This window comes from Pyxicephalus adspersus, chromosome 5, assembly GCF_032062135.1.
Source record: "Pyxicephalus adspersus chromosome 5, UCB_Pads_2.0, whole genome shotgun sequence".
Lineage (NCBI taxonomy): Eukaryota > Metazoa > Chordata > Amphibia > Anura > Pyxicephalidae > Pyxicephalus > Pyxicephalus adspersus.
The window spans coordinates 92,810,005-92,833,005 of record NC_092862.1 but is presented as its reverse complement, the minus strand read 5'-3'; the positions used below and the strand labels follow the sequence as shown (position 1 = coordinate 92,833,005).

The 23,001-nt window shown below is 36.7% G+C and overlaps 1 long non-coding RNA gene across 1 annotated transcript; it reads right to left on the bottom strand.

The window, feature by feature from the left end:
• Positions 1-1,333: 1,333 nt before the first annotated feature.
• Positions 1,334-22,796, bottom strand: LOC140332040 (uncharacterized). The gene is made up of 3 exons (XR_011921028.1): positions 22,617-22,796; positions 18,451-18,544; positions 1,334-1,452 (listed from the first exon to the last, which is right to left on the bottom strand). It is a non-coding gene; the product is annotated as an uncharacterized lncRNA (long non-coding RNA).
• Positions 22,797-23,001: the final 205 nt, after the last annotated feature.

Here is a 23,001-nt window from a genome sequence, read left to right as displayed (position 1 = left end):
TAATTAGTGATGTGGCGACTGCTAAAATATCACCTTTGCATACCGCTATCTTTATGGGCGGTTTATATCAGAGTACAAGACATCATCTAAACCTTTTACAGACAGTCCAAGGCTCATGCAGGGAAAACTAAACCTAATCACCTCTTTGCAAACAATAGAACAACAATTCTTTCTGCTGGGTGCAGTTCCCTTAATTTAAATGTCTTCTGTGAGGTGAAAAGTTTAATCAGAAGAGATCGAATACTGCTGTGTGGACGCTTTCTATATATATTTTCTTCTCAGCTTTCCTTGCAGCACACCATCAAGTGAGTGGTAATTACTTTTTATTTCTGCTGGTCTGGTGGCTACATGTCTGTAGAATATATAAATACATTTTATTGTTTCATTTCTTTTGTTTCAAATGCTGACTGGCTGTCAAAGTAAGCACTCCAGATTCCTGTGCGTTGGTTTCTACGGGCTCTTTCTTGCCAAGCTGCCAGTCTGGGGCGTCACACCTTACTGCCTTTAAAGATTGCCCTGCAGAGATAGAGGAAAATGGCAATTTTTACATGATGCAGTCTGGCGGCCCTAGGGATTTGAAGTCAGAACTGGTGCCAAGTTTTACCCAGGAGAGCAAGCAAAGGCAAAACAGAAAACCTGGGCCAAAGGAAAAAGAGCAAACTGGGAGTGAGGGGATCAAGAACAAAAGTATGGTATAAATGTAACTAAGTTTTCTGCAGGATAGTAATGGCTAATATAAAAGGACTTATTTTAAAAAGGGTCCTGAAAAAAGTCAGAGAGATGGGGTGCTTTTTTTAAGCTTCTTTTTTTTCGTGCCCTAAATTGTAGTAGACTGCAGAATGTAAATGAGACAATTATTACACCAGTGCTCATCAAGCTGTGCTGGAAAGACTTCAATAGCCTGATGAATATGCATGCAAATTTGTTAATTAAGTTAATTATTCTGCTGAAAATTCATTTGTCTTCCAAGGACATTTTCCCAATGATTTTAACATGCTTGCACCATTAGTCATGCTCCATGCTATTTAACATTACTTTTTGTCCACTTTTTATTTTTATTTATTAAATAAATATAGGATTCTAGAACAACAATATAATTTTTGTTTGTTAACCCAGGTAAAAAAATGTAAAGTGGTATTAGTATTGATTTGTTTAAAAAGGCACTTAGTTTCCTTTTTTTTTTAATTCTCGAGAAACAAATATACCAGTGAACACAGTCAGCTCTTTATGAATACACAATCAAGAAATAATGTTTAAAGACACACTACTATTGGAATTCAATTATTTTTGTATCTCTTGTTTTATTGTTGTAGATGCAACATCATTATGTATATGGCTTTGTTCGGACTATCAGAGGAAGCGCCGGGCACCCCCATCTTTCAACTGCAGTTCTGTTATTTTCTTTGGTCTTTCTGCGTCATCTGATCTCACACCTGCGCAGTGATGTTGCCGCTGTGAAGGAGGGAAAAAAACAATAGCAACAGGATATATAGCAAAGAAATTAATTTATGTTGTAGAATGGAAATGGTAAAAACCTGTCTTGCTTTTTAAAGCACCACTCCCACCATGCAACAACAAATAATCATTATTAATAATAAAAGAGATTGATATAGTGCCAACATATTATTATTAAGATTTGAACATAAAGCACATTCAAAGCCTGAATTTGATTCTAAGGTGAAATGGAAGCCAATGAAGAGAACTACAAAGAGATGAGGAAGAGCGGGCAAGGATGGATGAGTCTGGTTGCCGCATTCATAATAGATTGTAGAGGAGAAAGTGGGGTTAGTGGAATACCAGAGAGGAGGATGTTACAGTAGTCCAGACGAGAGATGATAAGAGCGTGTACAAGGAGTTTGGTGGTCTCTGGGGACAGGTAGGGGGGGATTTTGGAGATGTTGAAAGTGTCAGGACCTGGAAATGTTCTGAATATTGGGGGTAAATGAAAGGACAGAATTGAGAGTGACGTCAAGACAACGTGCCTGAGGGGAGGGACATCCAGTGTTGTTAACCGTTAGAAATATGTCGGGGGGGAATTTGAAATTTGAGGGGGGCAAGATGATGAGTTCTGTTTTATCCAGGTTGAGTTTCAGAAATGTGTCAGACATCCATGATGATATGGCCGACAGGCAGCATGAAACCTTGTCCAGGACTAAGGAGACAGAGACTACCGAGTGAGGAGGTGTACAGAGAAAACTGGTCCAAGGACTGACCCTTGGGGAATACCAACAGGGAGGAGGGTTGGAGAGGAGAAACTATTATTGAAAGAAACTTGAAAGGAGCGGTCAGAAAGATAAAAAGTAAACCAAGAGAGAGCAGTGTCACTGATACCAATGAAGTGCATAATTTGGGTTAGAAGGGGGTGATCAACAGTGTCAAAAGCAAAGGAAAGATCTTAGAGTAGGAGGAGGGAAAATTGTCTTGAGATTTTGCTCTGAGGAGGTCATTGGCCACTTTAGTGAGGGCTGTTTCGGTGGAATGGGCAGCTCAAAATCCAGACTGGAGAGGGTCAAGGTTTGAGTTGGTGCTCAGGTAATCGGTGAGTCTTTTATAGACAAGGCTCTCAAGAAGTTTGGAAACATATGGGAGAAGGGAGATTTGACAGTAGCTAGAATATAGGGAGGGGTCTAGTGAGGATTTTTTCAGGATATGGAGAATTATGGTATGTTTGAAAGCTGAGGGGTAAATACCAGTAGAGAGGGAAAGGTTGAATAGTTGGGTTAGTGTGGGAGCCAGGGTGGAGGGGTGGGCACGGAGTAGATCAGAGGGAAGTGGGTCAAGTGAACAGGTTTGAGATGAACATAATGAGAGAGAGACTTTATCCACAGTAACAGGGCTGAGGGAGATTAGTGATGATTTATAGATGGAAGGAATAGATATGGTTGGAGTTGTACAGTGAGCAAAGACATCATGTCTGATTTTGACAATTTTATCTCTAAAGCAGGTTGTTGATTAGGAATATTATCTGCATAAATATAGGTATTATATCACCCTATCAATTCACATTTATATTCACTAAATGAAGGTTCATGCACAAATGATAACTAATCATTCAAACAGTTTTATTAAGAAAACAAGGTGAAACATAATATGCACGGCAATATTGGTTGATATCGAGATATAGGAACTTCAATCAATAAAACATACAATAAATGAAAATAGGGCTGTTAGTAGGTAAAACCTGTAATAATCTAACAATGGTTAGTACACAACACAATAATTACAAAATAGCAAAGTAATGCAATATTAATATAGACCCATATAAGAAATCAGGTATATCTTAAAGCTACCTGTAAAGATGTTAATGGATGTTGCTTCCTTCTTTAGAAGAGAGCTCCATGAAAGCTTACCTAAGAAACCCCTCAGGAGAAGAGACGAGATAAGGGAAAAAGCTCCCTCCATTCTCTCAGTTCCCATTTTTATATAGTTAAATCCCATTAGGTATCATTGGGGCTCTTGGATTGGTTACTGGGTGTGATCTGTAAGATGACTATTGGTTGACACACACCCCCTAGACTAGGATTGGTTAATGTCTTTTAATGGACCTCCCAGCCTAATTTCATATGGGAATCTAGAGCTGAAAACAAAAAACAAAAGGTCCAACTGGGTCATCACCCCAACCAACCTGTCCAGTTAGGCATCCATCTCCTGCTAACCCAGGCTTGATAGATTTATTACCCCTTAAGGGTCCTACTGGTAACCAGTTGTTATGGGAACTAGATCTTGTATACTGGCATCCGTTTTATTATCTGTTCGGTTATTGTTCCTTGGTTGAGGTTCTTTGATAACCACTGGTTAGACACCCCCTAGGTGATCCAGATGGCCAGTACAAAGAAAAGCAGGTTCCATGTTTAAGCACAACATTCTGTTCATTCATGTCTTGGGGTGTCAGGCTGCGTGGGTTGGAAGCTTGAGAGAAAATGACCGCGGAGAAATACTTTTGCTTGGTGACAGTGTGTCCATAAAGTTTGTACTGAGGCCAGATTTCCTACACTGGCGCACAGCTGCCTGAACAGTCTTTTGTAAATGTTTGGTGTGATTGTGCCAGGGTCCAGGGGTTGGCAGGGAAGGTGGCAGGGGCAACTTTTTTCAGAGCCAAGGAAAGAGCGTAGATGAACTGGGTGGCAGCTTTATCTGAGGAAGTGATTTTGGAAAGAGTGGGGGTTAGGAATTTAAGGCAGTTAGAGAATAGGTTGTCGTCAAGGTTACAGATATCTCTCTCCCATTGGCCAGGTCTGGGATGTGGTGAAGGGGGGGGGGGGAGCTAGGTTGAAGGTGATTTTGTTGTGGTCAGACGCAAATGGTCCATTATATTGCATGTTATCCTTTAATATTAGGAGTGGAGAGTAAAAAATGTAGGAGCTCTATCTACTTTGTCTGTGTGTCTACTGTGAATCAACCCCAATGTTTTGCTGTAGTATGGCCTCATTCTTAAAAAAATCTCCTCTAAAATATGTATTATCCTGTTTCATAATTGACCTCTTGTTTAATATACATGTAGTACCCCAGACTAGACTAGAATAAAAATGTGCTTTTCCCTATGGAATTGCCATATTTTATTTGGAATAAAATATTTTTTGATTTTTATATAATGCCAATGCTGCATAATCTCATGTGAGAAAAAAAAGTAACTTCTTAAAAAGTGTTGCAGTTTTCACTATTTCTTTATCATAGTTTCAGCTAAATTTAGAGACATATTGGACAAAGATAAATGTATTTATTCAATGCAAGCAAATACTATTTTTTTCAATGCCAAAACCTGCTAAAATTTAAATTAATCTCTGCATTGCCTTGGCTGCAGAAACAAGAACTTCTAGGTATGTGGCAATATGTGACTCATTACCTTTCCTTCCATATATGTTTGTTTTGTAATGTTACACTCTTCCAGTAATATGTGTTTACTATAGTGTGTAAATGTGCATGTTGTCCTGTGTTTTTATTGTTTAAAACATAACATAAACACAAAATCTATGAGTTATGCAAGCGAAATTTGGCACATGCTCATTGTTTTCATTGCTGATATATATTTTTTCAGCATCAAGTTTTTGATCTTATACTAGTCCTGACCTCCACCAATAATAAATAAATTTGCCTATACACTAAAACCACAACTATACAATATACAAATTAGTGCTGCTATACATCATAAATATTTAATGCTCATTTATTTATTGTAGTTATTCATAAAAATGTATTGAAAAAGTATCAATTTGAAATAGTATAATTTAGCTAACCAATAGGTGAGGCATTTATCTCCAAGAACTGGATAAAGCCTTTGGATATTCTTTGGAATTCCAATGAAATTAGACAATCCCATGATTAGGATAAGTAAGCAAATTATGACTCACTTGTTGGAAGAAACAGGCTGTCCCTTCAGCTAGCCCATATGAAGAGAGCCCAGCTCTGCATATAATTTGTCATGTGGAAAATACCTATTTGTAAAACTAGATCTGTGTATATATATATATATATATATATATAATTGAATGTATAGAAAAGAGACGGGGATTAGGGCTCTGGCTGTCACTGCTGAAACCACTATTTTGTTCGGCAGAAATTCACCAAGGTAATTCATGGCACTTAACCATCTATTAACCTCAAATAGCAAAAAAACTTTCTTTCATGACTTAATGCTGAAAAAGTTTATTCTGTTTTTCTTCTCATATAGATTCTGTGCAATCTTGGATTTAGATCCTAAGTACCTTTCCTAATTATTAGCAAAGACCATTATATAACATTCAGGAGTAAGATTCCTGTTTATCCCTATTTCAACCCATAATAGGACAAATTTACCAATACTTACTAATACATATGTTGATCTTTTGCATATAGGTTCTTTGTTGTTTGGACTCAGAACACCCTTTTCTAATCATTGGCAAATACTATTCTACAATAATATTGGGGAAGATGTATATAAAAAAGGAAAATACCAACCTTAACCTGTAAATATGAACAATTATGAGACTTACCTATACACAATATATACCGGTATATATAAATATATATATATATATATATATCATGCACAGATAATATCCATTTGAAAAAGGGAAAACTTTGTAAAGACCTTCCTAAATAATCTAAAAGGGTTCTATATGGAAGCATCGAACCACTTTAAAGTTACTTCCCTTCATTCTCCACTCTAAGCCTACCCAATTCAAAGTAAGTTACAGACTGTTCATTCTCCTCCCCTTCTTTCTTTTCTTACTCCCTAAATCTGATTTATACGAATAATCCACTATGATTCTTCAAAGGTGTATACAGCCTGTTTCTTCATACACCAAACTTCCATACTCCATTTTGGAGGTATCACCAGCCTCTCATTATTATAGTAAGTGTTACCATTCAGTTCTTTTCTTTAATATTGTTAAAACCACAACCAACCATCAAATTACAAACACAAACAACTTAAAACTACTAAAAAAATTTTTTTTTTATTCACATACATCATAACTTGATACTATCTGCCAAGGTATACATTATTTAGTCATATAATGATAAGATATCAAATATATACCATTGTTTAACTTTGATTAAACTATACCATTGTTGATTTATAGTTGTCTATATACTACTGGATATATGTCTCCTGATTTTGAATAGATTTTGCTGTTATATACGTGTACATAGACTACAATCTCACACCTACCTATTTCATTTATATGTTGTTTATTTATTATTTTTGAACATATTTAGACAACAACCGTCACAATCGTACCCCTGAGGAAGCCTAAATGGCGAAACGCGTCGGAACATATATTTGATTGAAACGGTTAATTTCCTATACGTTAGAAGCAAATTGTATAGTTTGAATATCTGAACTCTGTGATGTTACAACAAAGTTCAATATATATATACGTATTTTATTGTAATTATGTATGGTAGCTAAGAAATTAAATACATACTTACCTTCATTGCCAACCTAATCCCCGTCTCTTTCCTATACATTCAATTATTAGAATTTTAATTGTAAAAATGTGTGTTAACAATATTGACTAGTATTTCAGCAATACATTGGCCCTGATTTACTAAAGCCCTCCAAGGCTTGAGAGAATACACTTTCAGAAGTGAAGCTGGGTGATCCAGAAAACATGGAAAGGATTTTTAAAAATTATTAGCTATTAGCCAGCAAAATTTTTGAATCCTGGACCAGATCCATTCCAGGTTTGCTGGATCACCCAGCTTCACTGATGAAAGTGTATTCTCTCCAGCCTTGGAGAGCTTTAATAAATCAGGGCCATTGAATTAATTGAGAACATGTCAGCCATGAGGCCCTGTATGAGTGACTATTATACTAGAGGTTAACAGAGAAAGTTGGTAGAAATGATATTTCATTATCATGGTAATAGTAAAATAATCATTGATGGGAAATCTCCCCATCATGTGCTAGGACAAATTCAAAAGCTTTATCACTTGTTACCGTCCTGGCTGTCCTGTCTCAGAAACATCAAAACCACCCACCTGGCCTTTTCTTTATGTCACAGGGGAACAAAAGAAAAAATCCCCAAAGGAGTTAGGGCAGGAGTTATCTCTCACATCATTGTCTCCACTCTATATGAAAATTAAAAAGAAATACATTGGCAGCAGTTTTGTTTTAGTATACAGTGCATAGTAACTGTTAGTTTGTTGGGGTGTTACTGGGCAGGTTCGAGAGGAGTATAAGCACTCACTTATCAGGGATGGACTTTAGATCGATACAATCCATATTGAACATATTAGTACAACACATTTTCCATTAGTACAACACAAATATTCCATGTATGGGATTTTTGCCCTTTCCTATTCCATAGTTGTCCAAATATAGTGGGATCTCCAATGCTTTCATAGTAGGTAACTCATACTACTTTTCAAATGTCACTAGAGAGATGTTTACTAGTCCTACATAGCTGCTGAAGTAGTCTACATTCAGTAGTCTTTATGGAAATACACCATCAACATCATTTAGCAAACTTGGAGATTGCTTAGAATTTTTATTATTATTTTTAACAATATATAAATATTGATGTCATGTTTGTCTCCTTCTACGCTCTTTATTTTATACAAGTCTCAATATTAAGTCTTGAAAAAGGAGGAAATCTTAACTGGTCACTTCAATAGAAAGGTAGTTCTGTAGATTATTTTTTTCTTTTTTATGGTGTGAAAAATTAATTAATTGTTTTATCGAGTTCATGGGTGTTTCCTGAGGAAGCGGTTAAGGTGTCTTCAAAATGCGTTGAAAAATACACCTATTGAGTACCAACCAACCATGATCAACTCATTGAAAAGGAACAGTTATTTTATCTTGCATTTGTTGAAATAATGTGTTGTTCATTTGATCTAGTAAATCTGGTTTGTGAATATTTTCCTAAAATGTCCCTCAAAAATCCTTTATATTCTCTGTTTGATATTGGTTACTAAAACAGCAAGGCTGTGCCCTGATGAGCAGACTGATGTTACTTAGGCCTTTGTGGTTTTTCTTAATCTTTTCTTTAACTTTCAAGTAATCAGCCACTGATGCTGCTTTTACTTACAACAAAAGGACCAGGACTAGACTAAATTGAGAATATGAAGAAAACTTGTACTTGGATAATGGAGGTTGTCCTGGCTCAAAATCAAAGTGTCAGATTCATCCTCCTTCTGCCACTGCCAAGACAAGTTATCTACTTGACAGTGTCAGGCACTTGGCAAGAATGAACTGGCCTGCTGGTACTAAGCAACAAGTTTTAAAACAACATAATTTTCTTGCTATTGCCGCTAATATTCTTACTACTACCACTGCTTTCTTTAAGTCATTTTACTGTTAATTAAGGTGCCACGTCCAATGCCTCATTTTAAACCAAACATCTTTTACATATATATTGCATTTATAATGCAGCAAAAGCACATTGCTGTAAAATTATTGATGTCTAGAAAGTGATAGTAACGGGGATTGTGACAGACTATAGAACAATGTACACTGCTGTGCATGTTTACAAAGGCCAATTTTTATTTTTATGGTTTTAAACTGTTTTTAAAGTGTGAAAAAAAACTATTATTACATACAGTTAAAAAAAATATTTTAAAGTCCTATAATTACTTGTCTGTCTATAAAAAATCAGTTCACAGGGTGAAAACACTGCTGTCTGAATTCACTTCAGAATGTAAAGTGTTATCCTGTTACAGGAAGTGCAAAAAATTCAACAGATCTATTAACAGGATACACAGCTACTACTGTCTCCATTATTCTACTTGTCTTGTATAGGTGTTTATTTATAAACAGTATATCATTCACCTTGCAGGAATGACTGAATTTTTCTGGGAAACCTTCCTGGCAGAAAACAATCACTCAGACTTAGTCTATCCTCAGGTATACAGAGTGTCAAGCGAGCAGCAGCTCCCAACCTGGAGGGCTCTTTGTCATAGTAAAAATCATAATTAAAGGTTTCCTAATATACATATTAGGCTGAGGGCTTCAGTAATTGTTCAGTGTTCAAATTCTAACATCTGTAAGGAAATTCTTTTCAGAATTAAGATCGTTGGAGGCACATCGTTTCCCTCCCTAGCAGTTTAAGAGCCATCCAAAAAGCTGGGTAAAGGGCCCCAGGGCCCATGTAGTCAAATCTTTCCATCTCCATAGTGAAAACTCTGAATCTTTCCTTGTCTGCATTTTTATCCACTTCTAAATATCAGCCTCAATGGGAGCAACCCATCTTTTGGCCAGTGGTCCAGTTACTTTTACTGTTAAGTGACTTCTGTTTCACTAGAACCAGGAGCCCTCCAAGTAACAGAGGCTGGCAAACCAAAAATTTCCAAAAAAGAACTAGAGTTCAGAATGTTCCAAAATATTCTAGTTCTACCACTAGGAAAGCGCCAAACCCATTTGCTACTTGAATGCTGTGATACTTGGAGGAAAAACACAAATTTTCTTAGCCAATTCTAATTTAGCTACTTGAAAAGTAATAATAGGAAATTGGCAAATGTTCTTTAAAATACTTGAAACCTATTAAGTATCATACTTCAAAGTATTAGGTCTGTGTAAACTGATGTCCTTTAACTTCCCATATGTTTATATGATGTCTTTTAATTTCCAAATGTGCAATAATTTTACAGTGAGGCCTCACTTTATAATATAAATGTTAATGTAATCACAGAGTGGGATTATTCTGCCAGTGCAGGGAGTACAGTATACATTTGTTATTTGGGGTAACTGAAGAAAGTAACAAAAAGCAGAACATCATATTATGTAATTCTTTCAATAAACATTTGAATATACTTCATTAGTAATGTTCTCTTCTTTATCTCCTTTCTCTTCTGGCTTTGGAGCTAGCAATTATCGATGTAAGTATCCTTGCTCAGTTGAGTGTGTATATTTTTTAATTTGAATAGTTATTTTATTAGCTATTTAATAGTGAAAAGTAAAAACACATTACAAGGAAAAATTTACATACTTAACACGTTGTAGTATACTTTTCAGTATGTTTACCTATGACACGTTTTCATGTAAATTAAACATTTGCTTATCTTTAGTTATTACATTTTCTGTTTTACATTCACCCATTAACAACCATTTGACCCCCCTCCCCATTCACACATTTCTTTTTAAATAGTCTTAAACCCTAAATCACAAAATGTTGTATAATTCCCACAGAATGAATAAATAAGCACTTTTAGTTCTAATCACTGTACAAATTGTTTATAAATATACCCAGTTGTTAAATGTGTTAAATACAAACCCTGAGACTGAATCAGAAGAAATTAAATTCTATCAATCTGCGTGATACTTGGAAATTAGAGAGCATATTGCTGCCCTGTCATTGAGGTGTCAGAAATTCCATGGAAACTGAGGATCAGGATTGTTGCAAGGTGAAAGAAAATGAACATTCACCTTATGCTGTAGTATACCAATCTCTAGTGTCCTGTGTATAAGGGAGCTGGTATTCGGTGACAACAAATGAATTTGATGATCATCTAAAGTCCCTAACTAGGGCACAAAGGGCAGCAGACAAAAAAACAAAAATCAAGAAAAATGCCCGTACTTGCAATAGATAGCAGTTCAATTATCACCAATATTCTGCAGATCCTCTTTATCAAGGAAGAGAAAAACAGCAATTGTAGGCATAAAAATTAATGAAACAAAAAACGGCACAATAAATAGTTTACTGGCTGGTCAGAAAGACAGAATAGAAAGCACATCCCGCATTTATCAAATAATTTAGCAGTTAGCTAATAGTAATGCGTTATTTTTTATATAGCAACACCTGGGGAAGAATTACTTACTGAGCTTAAGATGTTTTAAGATGTATATACCTACTTAAAGGTTGAAAAAGGGAACACCTTTGTTAGTAAAGATTTAACAATTCTGGTAAATCTTTGAGTGATCAAACATACTTTCTCCCAGAAGTCCTCTAATAATGGGTAAGACCAAAATAAAGGGTCAAGGACAGAGTTGTTGTTCAGATAGTCGGTGAGTGTTTTATAGACAAAGTACTCAGGAAGTAGGGATGGGTCTAGTGAGGGTTTCTTCAGGATAGGGATAATGATGACATGTTTGAAAGTTAAGGGGTAGATATCAGTAGAAAGAGAAAGGATAATGGTTTGGTTAGGTTGTGGGGGCCAGGGTGGAAGAGTGGGCATGAAGTAGATCAGAGGGAATTGAGTCAAGCGAACAGGTAGGAGATGGACATGATGAGAGAAGAGAGGAGACTCCATCGAGAGGGCTAAGGGAGGTTAGTGATTATTTACTTTATTATTTGATTATTTAGGAGGAAGGAGTGGACATGGTTGGAGTAACATGGTGAGCAGAGACATCATGTCTGATTTTGACAATTTTATCTCTAAAATAGGTGGCTATGACTTGAGAAGATAGTTGTGGGAGAAGCAGGTGTGGGGTTTAGGAGGGAGTCAATTGTTGAGATGAGGCTGCATGGGCTGTAAGCTTGGGAGGATATGACAGTGGATAAATATTTTGCTTGGCAACAGTGAGTGCAGTGTCAAGGTGTTCTAGTCTGGCTTTGTAGTTTATGAAGTAAGCGCTGAGGTCAGATTTCCTCCACTTGCACTTGGCTAAACAAGCAGTCTTTTGTAGAATATTGGTGTGATTGCTGTGACAAGGTGAGCAGTGAGCAGTAGAAAAAGTTGGCATGGACAACTTTATACAGAGCCAAAGAAAAAGTGTGGTTGAACTGAGTGGCAGCTTTATCTGGAGATAATTTTAGAGAGTGGGGGTTAGGGACGTAAGGCAGTTTGAGAATAGGTTGTGGTCAAGCTTACAGATATCTCTCTGACATCACAAATCCTCATGTTCTGTCCAAGGGAAGAGGTAATGGAGGGGGTTCTGTGTAAGTCCAAGGGAGGAGGTAATGGAGAGCAGTTTGGCTGAGGATGGATGGTTGGGGTCATCCACTGCAACATTAAAAGTATATTATTAAAGGATGCGGGTGGGCGGGGAACAACAACAGCAACAATGAGGGGTAGGGGGCAGAAAAGACGTACAAAATGTGCTTCAAATTATGTGAAAATGAGAGAGGGCGGGGTAGGAAGAACTCTCTATGTACAGTTAGGTGAGAGAATAAGACCCACACCACCCCCTACTCTGTTGCCAGGTCTACAGGTATGTGTGAAGTGCAGGTCTACATGGGGGAGTGCAGCAGCAAAGGCAGCACCTGTGGAGGAAAGCATAGTTTCCGTGAGAGCCAGGAAGTTTGGATATCTAAATAGAAGAAGGTTGTGGATAGGTGTTAGTTTATTACCAACACATCTGGCATTCCATAGACCGCCAGAGAATAAAAAGTTAGAATTTATGGGTTGGGTAAATGGGAATATGAGGTTAGGAGGAGGGACAATTTTGCTGAAAGGGTAGCAAAGAGAGAGGCTGTGGAAGGGGGGGTTGCAGGGTTGGGTAAGATGTCACCAGCAAGTAGCAGTAGAGAAAAAAGGTGCAGAAGTACAAAGAAAGCAGGTGAGTGAAGAGGCAGGCAGACAATGTACAGCATACAGAACCTGAATAAACAATTTCTAAGAATGTTTTTTTTCCTAATGGCATTGGCCAATATAATGTCTCAAAACTCAAAACAGAACTGAATGTGACAGAGAAAATGTAGAAAAGTTCACTGCGCCTAAAAATGACCCAAAAATGTTACTTTCTAGTCACTTTTCTAGGCACTTCCGTGCTTAGAGCCTTATAAAGGTATGTCTGCAGTGTGAGATCCAAGGCTACTGTGCAGCATGCTGTTCTCCATGCCAGAAGCTCTGACATGAGAAACCAAAGTCTACCTTCCCATAATTATAGTGCTAATACAAACAAAATATGGAGAGAAATTCATTGCAGCCAATTCTGGTGACTAATCCTGTGTCCACTGAATGCTTTTTTGGGAGAAGTTTCCATACTTTAGTTCCTCAGCAATGAACAATGCATTAGGGGCTGACTTATCGTAAAATGCTTTTAATTGCTTTAGGCTTTGTATTATTTATATTGTGCAGGTTTCTGTTAGTGTATTAAAACTGTTTGGAATGGCTCTGTTAAATAAAATGATGACACTTATCTTTAACTATTTGCATAAGGAGGTAATTATTGTTGGAATCTGTAATAACACATCCATTTTGCTGTAAACAAATTTACCTCTGGGTCAGTTATATTTGATATTTCTCTGGTCACACAGAAAAAGCTTGTTTAAGTAAGAAATAGTGGTTTGGCCCAAAGAACAGAAACAAGTGCCCAGTTTGGCTCAGTAACTAATAAAACCCCATGGCACCGTCAGGAAATGAATGAAAGGAAACTGTCCAATTTTTTTTCTGGAATTTGCAGGCAGTTCCAGTATGCATAGTGCAATCCAATAGTAGTATATAACTGGCACTAGTAAGACAACGAGTTCTGGAATTGTCAAATTACATTACATAAAAAAAAAGGAAAAATAGAAAAGAATGTATCCTATAATCAGTTTTCAGTTTAAAAAGACATCTTTTTTTTTCTTGTTGCACTTGCTGGAAGAACATAAGTATAATATGGAAATGTACATGTGTTTGTTAATTAACCTTGCCAAGTCTGCAAAAAGGCTAAGCAACCTGCCTCCCTCCCTTACACTCTGTTGTTCTGGCAGTGATGTTCTTTAATGTGTTAGGTTATGCCAGCTTTGATATGATAGAAATAGAATCCCTGTCTTAATTTCTAGGGAAATATAATCTGATTTTAAGGATATTAGAAACAAATTGAGCCATTAGTCCTTTACTATGTTCTCTTCATCGCAGCATTTGTTCTGCACAGCATCTGTGCGTTAATGAGAGCCTCGGATGGCCTAGCAGTCACGAGTCAATGACAGCATCATAGTGGAAACTTGATGGATGATGTTCTATCAGTATCTTAATGTGTGACATACCAAGAATGTGACACAGTGGGTGTCCACCAATTCTACCCTTCCTTATGTTGCCAGGGGTTTTGAACACAACAAGATATGATTAATTTATTTAAATGCTTGTCTGTGTAAGTTTACATAAACATGATGCATGTAAGTAGTTGATGTATTATTAATCTGTACAATATAGTCGTAATAAAAGACTTTTAATTTGAATACTCTTTATGGTTGAAAGCGGTCTGCTAAGCACATGCACAAAAAAAGTTTAGTGAGCAGAAATGCAGAAAAATTACTATTAACCAACAATGCACATTTCTGTGTAGAGTTAAGTGTTCAATGACCTACCATACAGTTTGTAGTCCCTTCTAATAATCAGCTTTCATTCAGGGCCAGATGTACTACAAACAAGCCTGTCAGGCTATAGTCTTTATAATCCTTAACCACCCTGGCGGTATGATTATATTGTATTTTTAAATGTCAAATCAGTACATTTGACATTTAAAAATACTTCTAATTTTAAATTTCCCGCCAGTCCTGATGCACACGCTGCTCGCACACATGTCGCATACGTGGCCGGTATCTCCATACCCTAGCCTCACGTCTCCAACCTTCACACACAGGGATGCAAGACCAGGAGAAGCAGATGCCGAGTGGCATTACCAAGTGGACCTAGATGCGGGCCAGCATCGCTGTAGGACGTTGTGGCTCGTGGGGACCAGGTAAGCCCTCAATTCCACAGCGAGTGTGACTCGGGGTTACCACTTTTTGTAATGAAATTTTACCCCAAGCCACACTAAGGAATACTGCCAGGGGGGTTAATTTTGAAAAGTGGATGTAAGGTCACTATTTATAAAACAGGGAATCTGACAGTCCCAAAAACAAGGGAATCAGTTACTGCCATTGAAACACATGAACCTGGAAGATTATCATGATGAAATGTTTGAGGTAATGTATTATTTCCTGTTATAAATAGAGCTCTAAATGTTTACTTTACTACACTGAGTTACAAGACAGGTTGAGATGATTTTGATATCTGTATGCCTTGGGCTTCTGATCTACAAAGACCTTGGTCAGGCAGAGGTCAGTGTGCAACTAAAGTTATGGTATAAAGACATATTCCTAGAATTATCTGATGATTTAACACAGTTAAATAATTTAAAAAACCCTGTCAAATAAATGTGCCAGAAGTTAGGGGACCTAGGGACAACATGTGTGCATTTATTTCTTTCAATGTTCTTACAGTTCATTATCAGCTGATTATGTTCTTCACTCAGACCTCTGATTCAAAACAATTTAACCAAAAACTAATTGAAGTACTCCAACTTCAGATTCAGGAAATAAAAGTACCTTTTAAACTACTAGTGCCTGTAAGTTGTTATGCACAAACTCTGACCTATAAGACTTTGGCCAATAAGTAACAAGTAGGAATGAGGTTTGGATTTAGTGCTACCATGGGTTTGCAACGATTCCTGCACATTTGAGGTTTGCAGACTCAGTGTGATAGTGAGAGACATTGTTATTATTATTATTATTATTATTATTATTATTAATAATAATAATAAAACTAATAATAATAATAATAAACAGTATTTATATAGCGCCAACATATTACGCATGATGTTACGCAAATGACAAATGGATAATAACAATGACACAGGAGAAAGAGAAGACCCTTCCCAAATGAGCTGACAATCTAAAATGGCAACCTAAATGCACTGCCTAGTCTTTGAACCTAAAACAGCTGGTTTGTAACGGCCAATTATATGGGCCTTTGGATAAGCCAGACCTATTACTATTGCTATCAGTATGGGTGAGGACACAGTAATGATTTGATGGTGTATTTTAGTTTGGATAAAGAAAAAATTGGCTGCTGACAAAGTGATTAGTTAAAAATTAGTGTAGGGCTAGTAGTCACTGGAGTTGTTATAAAGAACCTTTTACTGAATGTCTTAAAGGTAAGAAAAATGCTAAGTAAATTGAAGGAAAAAGGGGGGAAGAAAAAGGTTTTTACATTTTACATGGTTTGTTACATCATAATGTTGCTATGTACTCCAGATCCTTTACAGCCTGTCCCTGTCAATATTATCAATTGTTAGGCTTTAGGCTGTGTTTTTTTTTTTTTCCAAAAAACTTATTTCCTTATTGTTGCTGGCAGCAATTTTTTTCGCAAAAGGGTTTGCTTTCAGCTACCTCCTAAAAAAATACTTACATTGGCCCTGGCTTTCAAGACTTTCAGGAGGCATTGGCCCTGATTTATGAAAGCTCTCCAAGGCTGGAGAGAATACACTTTCAGAAGTGAACTGGGTGATCCAGAAAACCTGGAATGGATTTTTAAACATCATTTTCTATTTGCTAGCAAATGTTTTTAATCCTGGACCAGATCCATTCCAGGTTTGCTGGATCACCCAGTTTACTTCATTGGCCCTGATTTATGGAAGCTCTCCAAGGCTGGAGAGAATACACATACAGTTTCAGAAGTGAACTGGGTGATCCAGAAAACCTGGAATGGATTTTTTAAAAATCATTTTCTATTTGCTAGCAAATGTTTTGAATCCTGGACCAGATCCATTCCAGGTTTGCTGGATCACCCATAAATCAGGGTCATTGGGTCACATCACCATGTCTTAATACTGCCTCCTCATGAGACTGCTCAATACAGGACATTTAAAGGGATTTCAGGCTCACAGCTATCCCAGGAATCATACTTAAAGAATAGGGACATGACCTACACCTTCCATAAGCATTAGGATCCAGGGCTGATGTATTTTTTTTCTTTTATAGTACCAGCTTTATTTCTTAAAACACCTTTCCAAGCATTTATGTGTCTTTAGACAATGGGGCTTTGACTGCCTAATTGCAGTGCTGTGATATATTTCCTTATATTCCCTACCTGTGTGCAGATCTGTACAAAAAATCTTTAAGGAACAAATATCTTTCTGTAACAACTGGTTGCTAGCTAGCCCTTGATTTCAAGTATGAATTCATTTTTTTAATGTGGTCTTCTTCTACTTTTTTTAGATAATTACTTTTAACTTGGCTGCTATTAACATTCCATTCAAAAGCACCCCCTGTTATAGCACCTTACTACTTTCTTTGAAAAATCACAAATTTAAAACACTGTCTACCTAAAACATTGCACGTCCTCGCCCCATATGTGTCCCAACACCCTTCCATATACTCATGTTCCCAAGAATTGCAGCAGTCAAACCATCCTGCTTGCTGTCAGAGAAAACATGGGAATTCATCCTACCCTGTTTAAGAGCATTTCTACTAAAACCCAGTGCACGTTTTTGTAAATAGCAGAAAGAGACCTAGGTTTCTCTACCATAGGGACATGCTGACTTAGTACACCTTAGTATATTATGTTACAGTATATAAAGGTATTTCACACCCATGTGGGGTCACATTATTACACACCCATATGGGGTCACATTGAGCTAGTTGTACATTTGTGACACCCAATCACCCACTGGAATGAATGCTTGTAAACATTTAAGATACAGTCTGCCTTGGTTATACAAATGTGAACTGAAATAGCTATGTTCTGGGTTTATCGTCATCTTTTAGCAATGACGGTGTTAGCCGAGGGGATGTAAAATAAATCAAGATTATATTGTAGTTGAATAATCACATGAAGTAACAACTTTCATATGTATTAAACATACATTGCTTGCTTGGTCTATTACTTATGTTCAATACATATGAAAATTGGTATTTCATGTGATTATTCACCTACAATAAAATCTTGATTTGCTGCACAAAACCCTAGCTTTCTCTGTCCATCCTTTTATTATCTATATGTGACGTAGTGGAGCAGCTCTATTGTTTACTTATGTGAGTTAGGATCAGCTTTATCATTCATTTATGCTTTTGTGAAGTTTGGGGATTCAGCAAACCTGGAATGGATTTCCCAAAATTATTTACTATTTGCTAGCAAATGTTTTGAATCCTAGACCAGATACATTCAAGGTTTGCTGGATCACCCAGCTTCACTCATGAAAGTGTATCCTCTCCAGCCTTGGAGAACTTTAATAAAGCAGGCCCAATGGCTGGAACAAGGAGGTGTTGTTATTAATCTATCTGAAGCACTCTGCATTACATAAGTACTACACAGACAATGGAACAGACGGATAGAGGTACTCACATGCACTGCTGCACAATCTCTGTTCTTTGTGTAGATATAGTGAATAGAGAAGAAAAGAAACTGTCCAATATACGTTGCTGGCCTCTGCTTTGTGCTGCCCAACCATAACATCAATATCAAATACAAGAATACAAAAAAATAAATAAAGATGAATATAAAATTAAAGTGAATTGTACACCAACAAGAAAAACAAAATGAAAAAGACTACCCCTAAAAAGGTGATATACAATTAATAAATAAACCTTTATTCTTTTACAACTGTGATACAACTGTGGTACTAATGATATAAGACTGAACAGATTATTAAGGTGGAGACTTTGAATGAGTTTATTCACACATTTTACACAGAAAATTGAACTTTACAATGTCACATAAGATTGATGATTTATTATTATAAATATTTTTTTTTTACACCAACAATTATTAGCACTTGTCGAGCTCTGGGGCCTTCCAGGACAGAAATTGTCACTAGATTTTAGGTTAGGGTTAAAGCATAAAAGGTTTGCCCTAATAATAAAGAAAAAAAAAAAATCCAAGACAGGGACCTTCTGCTTAAGGATATGGGACAGGGGACAAAGTCAGGCTTAAATCGCATGACTTAGGGTTGGTTATAGTGAAGCTTTTTTCCGCAGCTCCAAATTTTAAACACCCAACTACAAGACAAACACTCCAACATATTTGATGCAAGCTTTATCCAGTGGTCTATAGGGTCCTACCTCCAAGAGTGCCTGCATTAGCCCTGGAATTGATGTAGTCAGAAATTAAGTATTTCAGTTGACGTTGCCTTTAAGAGTTTCCTATAGCCAAAGCGGTTTGTTGTGATCGCTCTGTCCTAACCAATCTGCTTACATTTTGTTCAGTCGCTGCAAAATATTTGTGGCTATTGTCTCTCTCCCAGAACTGAATTTGTATTGCTTGATAAAACCTGGCTCTAATTCCCTGTCTCTTTTTTTTGTTGTCTATCCAAATGCTCACATATTGTTCCGTCATTAGCTAATTTCCAAACACATATCTGAACTCTATATTTTGAATATTTTGGTAATTATTGGGGATATGGGAAGGGTTTTTTTTTTCCATTTTGTTATAATATTTTAATAAACTTTTAGGACATTGCAATTTGGTACTGTAAAAATAACTAATACACGAATACTTTTTGTTTTTTTAAAGTTGAGGTCTTCACATTTATTTTTCATTTTTTTAGTAAACTTTCCTATAGATATATATTCTTGTGGTTGCTTCCTCCACCAGTCACTGATGAAAAAATCAGATTTTTCAGTCAAAACTACTTTAAAAGTAGTAAAAAGCACTTTTCCTTATGAAAAGTTTAATCAGGTGAGGTGCTGATGTATTTAAGCCAGGCTTAAAGTTCTATACAAATAAAATATGTGAAGCCAGAATACAGTGCAGCTGTGAGACATGTACTATTCCATATCATCTCCCAAGCATATCATTTAAATGATTAGTATTTGATGGGCTCAAAATCAAAACACCAGAATCCTATTTCAAATGTAGTATTTGTTTTTGCTTTTAGTTTTTTTGTTTTTGTTTTTTGTTTACATTTATTTTACAAAAAGTTGAATATTGTACTTAAAAATGATTCAAACCCTGTTTTAGGTTTTCCTCCTTATAGACATCAGTAGGGTTCACAACTAATTTTGGGTTTCATGGATTTCAAGCCGGAATTTATTACCTTTCCAATAACTAAATCCAGGCATATTTGCTCATCCATTTACCAAGAAAATAATATTGATAGAAGCAACAAGCCATTCAAAAGTTATAAAAATATAAATACAAAATACACTTGTATTGTATTGACAATAAAATTCTGTCAATATATGAGAAAACGAATATTTTTGTATGTTACATACTATCTTTTAATATCTTTCTGTATTTCCTTGTCATGTCATTTCATTCTTCGAGCTTGAGAATTCCTGAGAATGTTGCTAAGGGCACAAGTGACAGAAGACAGAGGTTGCCAATTATAGTAATTCTAGAGCTTAATGTGTGCATCTGTTCCTATGAAATATCGAACATCTTTAAATTTTTATCACAACACACTGGTATTCATGAGTAAAAATAACAGCCATTGTAAAACTGCAAGGTTAAAAGGTTGGCACTGATTTGCATTTTTGGATGGATAATTAGGTTATGTTAGTTAATAAGTTAACAAACTAGCTGCGTATTTGATCTACTGTCAAAACCTGTTTTAATCAAGCAATAAAAAAATGAAAATTTTTTTCAGCTGCTATTTTTAAATAGCTTTCGACTGATAGCAAGTTTAAATATGTCTTTAAGGAATAGGTTTTTGGTTTGTTTTAGTTTGGTGTGTTAGGAAGGGATGGAGATTGGAGGGGTTTGGATGGGGCAATACCATAGCCAAGTGTACTCTTTTATTGTCTTTTACATGCTAATGTGTACAGTTTGAGCATCTACTCTGCTCTCCCACTGAACTGTATACCAAGCCAGCATCACACAGTCCAAATTCTCCCCAACTGGAGCCGGCGTGACATTAGGCTGATAGGAGGAGCCCAGGGACCAATGGTCTACCTGGGGAGTCAGGTGTAGGTGGCCTGCACTGGGTGTCTCTGCTCAGGATGTGCTGCAGGGCCTGACATTCTGTACATATGCACAGTAGGGGCAAAGAGGTGAGAGGCTAGAGGATACAACCATGTGACAAGAGGAAAGTATGACAGCGAGTAATGACTAATGGTGAAACAATTTTGTAAAAGAGGTGAGAGACTGTAAAATGCTCATTTATTTCCATAACTTTAACATATCCAGTGTCATAAAACGGTGCATGATGAAGGGAATGGCTGGTGATCCTGGAGTGCTGCTGTCAATGAAGTCAGCGGCAATAATAGAGGCAAATTATTTTGTAGTATGAGTTTGTACTTTCTACTTGATGTGAAAAATAATGCTGCCATTTAAGCTGTCACAAAAATTTCCTCAAGTACTAAACCCACTAGCAGATAACAAAGTACCATTTCTGCCTTTTATAGCTTGATAAATATTAAAGGAGCAGCCCGAATCCTCCTGAGATACATGACATAGGTATCCCAGACGGCTCTGCACTCCCTTTCTGTCTTTACTGCTGTGGTAGTAAAATAAAGAAGGGGAGGGGCTTGACTTGTTTTTAATTAAATTATTTTTTATCTTGCATAAAAGGGTTGTATACCTTTTTATGTAAAGTAAACATTTTGATGATAGATCCACTTTAAACTCTCCAAGTCTAAAGAAGATACACTATAATGGGTGAACCTGGATGATCCAGCAAACCTGAGAATTTATTATGTCATACCCTATTAGTTGACAATTTTTTTCAATGCTTGACCAAATCCATTCCAGATGTGCTGGATCACCTAGATTTCCCCATAATAGTCATTTTTCTCTAGTCTAGGAGAGCTTTAAAACATCATGTATACTGTATAGCTTTTAATTCAATGCCTGAAATGTAAATGATCCCAATGATTAGTAGGTATTGTGATAAACAAAAGAACTTTATACTTTTATCATTAAGTAGGACACCTAGGACTAAGACTAGCCTTGCAATATAGTAGTAAAGAAGGATATAAAGCATAACAAAATAGAACTTTTACTAAGGAAATTTCCAAACAGCTGTGGTTATATTGGGCACAAAACATGCAAGCAAAACAGCTGAGCAAAGGCTACATTCAAGAGAAAGTAAAAAGAGATACGAGGTGACAGAACAACCACACAAGACAGAGCAAGACAAATGGAAAATACAATGTTCCAAACCACAGGACAAGCAATGATCACGAAAAAAACCAAAGGTTACAATCATATCCACAAATTAAGCTTTAGCATTCACATGCAAAATACTCAACAGCAGACATACAAATACTTTGAAGGCTGCTGGGAAACTAAACAGGGCAAGTTGCACCATCCGGTATGGGAATGATGTAGTTTAGGGCAGGGGTCTTTTAGGCAATATTTATCAACCCTTTAAAACAAGGAGCCAATTCCCTCAATCTGAGACTGTTATGAGACTGGACTGTGATCAGCAGATGTAAGGAGGACTTATGTCCCATTATTGGTAGTCAGTGTCAAGAAGAGTGCCCAGCGTCTGTAGAAAGAATCATGTCCCACTGTCAGTTTGAGCAGGATTAGGAAAGCCCCCCCCAGCACTGGCATTTAGTGGCACTTACCTTTCAATATTCTCCAAGACCAATGTTGCCTGATAGTGCCTAAAGTACATTGCCAGGTGCTAGAAGGGCTCAGGGGTGCACATTGCCTCTCTGTATTCAGTTACCTCCTCGTCCTCTTCTATGCAATGAGAAAACCATGTACCAAGGCCATCAAATTGCAGTGATCAGTTTATAGAAAGGAACAAGCTGTAGATGGCTCATGGACCATAGCTAGCATAGAGGATTACTGGTTTATGTGCTAAGACGTTTTGAGTATTAAAACTGAGCATTGGAAAGGTCAAAAGTACAAGCAGTCCATTACAATACTGTGGTATGAATGTTTTTACCCCCCCCCCCCCCACATAAAGCAATGGCTTTTGTCTTAGTACATTTCATATAAAAATTG